At 46.7% G+C, this 4,678-nt stretch overlaps 1 long non-coding RNA gene across 2 annotated transcripts; it reads right to left on the minus strand.

The window, feature by feature from the left end:
• Positions 1-247: 247 nt before the first annotated feature.
• LOC123155685 (uncharacterized) lies at positions 248-4,469 on the minus strand. 2 transcript variants are annotated; one of them, XR_006477574.1, is made up of 6 exons: positions 3,770-4,469; positions 2,049-2,169; positions 1,885-1,940; positions 1,659-1,805; positions 1,473-1,558; positions 248-1,390 (listed from the first exon to the last, which is right to left on the minus strand). It is a non-coding gene; the product is annotated as an uncharacterized lncRNA (long non-coding RNA). The 2 variants fall into 2 exon arrangements; XR_006477575.1 differs by lacking the exon at positions 3,770-4,469 and adding an exon at positions 2,338-3,757.
• Between the last annotated feature and the right edge of the window lie 209 nt (positions 4,470-4,678).

Here is a 4,678-nt window from a genome sequence, read left to right on the forward strand (position 1 = left end):
TCTTGGCGGCGATTTAGTATGTTTCCTTGTAGACGCACGCAAAGGGAGGTACATGAAGTTGCACAACATGTATACTGGATTTTTTTATGATAAACAGGAAGGTTAAGATTAAGATGCTCCAGAATGAAAACGAGGGAATGTCCACAATACCCGGATTTAGTCAGATCCAATTCGAGGGATTTTGTAAGTTCATTAATCAAGCCTTGGCAAAAGAACTTGACAAGTTTCCAACAATTAAAGATCCAGATCACGAAATTGCATTTCAATTATTTGCAAAAGGATATCAATTGCTAGAGCCCTCCATAAAAGAAAGAGATGCTATGTATGAATCACTCGATGAAAAAGTGGTGCCAAAATTTGCATGTACAGTTCAATACTCCAGCCACATACGCTGCACGCATGGTGTGACAGTGTGGCGACGGAGCCATTGGCAGTGACTGGGCGGAGCTGGGGTGCCGCTTTTTTCTAGAAACCTCCTAAATTGTTGATTGAAGCATGTCGTGCAGAAACCTCCATTGTCATCTTCCATCTCCACCTCATCGCTATCATCATGGAAAGACAAGGAAGAAGCGGAAACCATGTACTCCCTCCATTCGGTAATACTAGATGACTCTAGGGGGGCGGAATCGTGAACAAATCAATTTTACAATAAGACCCTTCTGAAATTTGAAATCATTACAATCCAGTACCCAGTTCTCCGTCCGCTCGTCGCGATCCACCGCGGGGAACCTCCGTCCGCCGGCCAGAACCTCGATCTCCCGCCGGCCAGAACCTCGAGCTCCATCCCCAGCACTAGGACCCCGTCGCCGGCGTTAGCTCCTCGGGCTCCCGCACCCAGCACCTCGAGCTCCCCACCTCCGAGTACCTCCAGCTCCATCTCCGGCAACAAGATAGCGCCGGCGACTCCAGCACATCGAGCTCTGTCTCCGCCGCTGCCAGGCTCAGGCGGCGTGGCTCCATCTTCCGCCGCTTCCAGGCTCAGGCGCCGCGGCTCCATCTTCCGCCGCTGCCAGGCTCAGGTGCCGAGCCTCCATCTTCCGCCGCTGCCAGGCTCAGGCACCGCGGCTCCATCTTCCGCCGCTGCCAGGCTCAGGCGTCGGGCCTCCATATTCCGCCGCTGCCAGGCTCAGGCGCCGCGGCTCCATCTTCCGCCGCGGCTCCATCTTCCCCTCCTCCTTGATGTAGCGTGGGCAGGCGTCCCTGCATCTCCACGGCCAGGTTCGTGGCCACATGGGTCATTACAGGCGTCCCTGCATCTCGTCTCTCCATCTACCGCTGCTGCTGCTGCTTCTTGCCTGAGCAGATCAACCAAGTTGTCATTGAGAAAGCTTTTGAACTCCTGAAAATTCTCCTATGTGGGGCGGTAGTGACCACTGTGAGGCCAAATAGCCTGACAACAACGAAGTTCAGGTGGTGTCAGCATGTTGCCTGATAAAACTGGATGTAAAAGTAGATAAGAATTGCTTGCATACCTTCAGAGTCCCATTTTCAGCAACCAGTCTCCCAGCAGCAGAGGTAGCTCCCCCAGCAAGAAAGCTAGAATGCTGAATTTACCTTTCTTCTTGTGCAATTTACAATGGCAAGATTCATATCACACACTGAACTGGCATTTCTACAGATGATTATATTAGGTCTGCCTATATGATGTGTATATTTACCTGACCAACATACAAGGTCTTAGTTGTGCTAAGAACAAAGATCCACTTTGCATCCCTCGGACCGAAGGACGTGTCAATTATTTGTCGGTTCTTCTTGTACAAGAACTTGTTGTCCTCAATTACGACCTCATAGTCCTCCCTTTCCTTCTGCACAGTTTAAACACACTCTGTTAGGCTGATAGCCACCCTATATGCATTGCTATCAGTGACTGTAAACACTACTTACCGGACCGAGGTACTTGATGCACTGGCTGAGAAGTCATGAAGCAAAGCAATAATCCCCTGCAATGCAAGAATTTTAATTGCGTACTCCAGAGCAAGTGCTTGTCCCTTGCTGCTGTAACTATAACCAGGATGAATATACTCTTTCTTTCAGGAAAAGAAAAGTACCTCTATTAGGTTTTGTGTCGACTGTAAAATGGTTGAGAGTGAGAGTTCCGGTTTTGTCGCAGCAGAGAACATCCATTCCTGCCATTTCCTCATTTGCTGACATCCTTTTGGTGATGGCACGCTGCAAAGTTAAGAAAAAATTCAGTATATAACAAGAGCAGTGACACTCATGATGTCATCCATTTTCAACACATTTTTGTCTTTGTAATAATCCTCAATTATTATTTTCATTCTTTATTTGCACAAACTAAAGTAAAGATAAACTGGATGAATGCCTAAAGTTTATTACAGTTTATGACTCTGCTTTTCAACTTGCGTGTCAGAGTGAGCTCAAGTTGTGTCATCGCCACCACTACGATGATGTTTGGTGTTGATCTCAACAGGAGTCCTCGGCAAGATGATGATTGGGAACTTGAAGAACCAGAAGAACAAGAAGAACCAGATTTAAATTGGCTTCCTCAAGAAGAACAATATATGAATTGGACTCCTCAAGAAGAACAAGAAGAACCAGATTTACATTTCATTCCTCAAGAACAAGTACCAGATCTGAATTGAAATCCTCAAGAAGAACAAGAAGAACAAGTACCGGATCTGAATTGGCTTCCTCAAGAAGACCAAGATATGAATTGGACTCCTCAAGAAGAACAAGAAGAACCAAATTTACATTTCATTCCTCAAGAACAAGTACTAGACCTGAATTTGTTTCCTCAAGAAGAACAATATATGAATTGGACTCCTCAAGAAGAACAAGAACAACCAGATTTACATTTAATTCCTCAAGAGCAAGTACCAGATCTGAATTGGAATCCTCAAGAAGAACAAGTACCAGATCTGAATTTGTTTCCTCAAGAAGAAGTACAACTTCAAGGTGTTCAGCATCCAAAAAGCAGAGAACCGACAAATAAGGAAAGATTTGGTGTTTATTTTGCTCTCAAAGTAATGAAGAACAAAGATGGACAAGTAGTGAAAACAGACAAGAAGCTCATTGCCAACCTACTGAAAACAAGCCTAAGCACTGTTAGCAGAATATGGAGAAGAGCAAATCGCCAAATTGCACGAGGGGAGGAAGTTGATGTCTCAACCAAAAGAAAAGTAGAGTTGGTTGTAAGCCGGAAGATCTGGACCTGTCGAGGATGGCGACAATCCCACTAAATAGGCGGAGGACATTTCGAAGTCCAGCAAGGTCTCTGGGTGTAAGCTGCACGACCTTACACGCAAGGTTCGTGTTGGATGAGTTGAGGCGCAACACTAACAAACTGAGGCCCACAATAAAGCCAGCCAACGAGATAGAGAGATTGAGATTTTGCATTTCTATGGCTGAGAACTCCCTGGCCTCATTTCCGGGAATTGGATGACATAGTCTATATGGATGAGAAATGGTTCACTCTGACACAGGAGGAGAACGGCTACTTGCTGCTTCGCGAAGAACCTGATCCCTTACGCACCTTGCATCATAAGGATAGCATCGCGAAGGTGATGTTTCTTGCGGCCATGGCTAAACCAAGATATGGCAATGTTGGTGTCGTCACGTTTGATGGAAAGATAGGCATTTGGGCCTTTGTCATAGAGTCTCCGGCTCAAAGAAGGAGTGAAAATAGAGAAAGAGGGACACTTGAACTCAAATCATTGAAAGTTACAAGAGATGTAATGAGGCTCTATATGTGTGAGAAACTGATCCCAGCTATCCATGACCTGTGGCCTGATGAAGATGAAGAACGTACCATCTTTATCTAGCAAGATAATGCTGCACCGCATCTTAAGCCTAGTGACGAGGTTTTTCGACAGGCCGTAGAACAGACCGGTCTGGATATCAAGTTGATCCAGCAACCTCCAAATAGCCCCGACCTGAATATTCTTGATCTCTGCTTCTTCAGGTCTCTCCAGTCGCATACCGATTGCAGAGCACCTCAGAGCATAAGGGAATTGATAGAAGGCATGGAGGAAGAATATCAAAACTATGATGTCAACACGTTAGCTCGAAGCTTCGTGACACTGCAATCATGCATGAGAGAGATTTTGAGAGAAAAAGGAGGGATAGGCTACAAGATTCCTCACATGCAAAAAGAGCGCCGGCAGCAAGAAGGAAGGCTTCCTATCGCTCTCTCTTTACACGTTGAGCTAGTTGAGCAAACCTTAGCACTTATAGCAGCAGCAGACCTCGAGACAGCAGCAGCAACACCTTTGAAGCAGAGAAAGAGAAAGAGGAGCGGCAGCACCCTCCAAGTAGAGAAAGGGAAAGAAGACCAGCAACATCCTCCAAGCAGCAGTACCCTACAAGCAGTAGCAGCACCACCACCACCTTCGAAGCAGAGAAAGAGAAATAAGAGCAGCAGCACCCTCCAAGCAAAGAAAGGGAAAGAAGCAGAGAAAGGGAAAGAAGACCAGCAACATCCTCCAAGCAGCAGTACCCTCCAAGCACTAGTAGAAAAAGGACCTATTGTCCCGGTTCGTAAGGGCCATTTGTCCCGGTTTTTGAACCGGGACTAAAGTGTCGGTACTAATACCCTAGACCTTTAGTCCCAGTTCTAACATAAACCGGGGCAGATGGGCCTCCACGTGGCCGGTGCGGCGAGCCCAGGCAGGAGGCCCTTTGGTCTCGGTTGGTGGCACCAACCGGGACCAATAGGCAT

The sequence above is a fragment of the Triticum aestivum genome, chromosome 7B, assembly GCF_018294505.1.
Source record: "Triticum aestivum cultivar Chinese Spring chromosome 7B, IWGSC CS RefSeq v2.1, whole genome shotgun sequence".
Classification (NCBI taxonomy): domain Eukaryota; kingdom Viridiplantae; phylum Streptophyta; class Magnoliopsida; order Poales; family Poaceae; genus Triticum; species Triticum aestivum.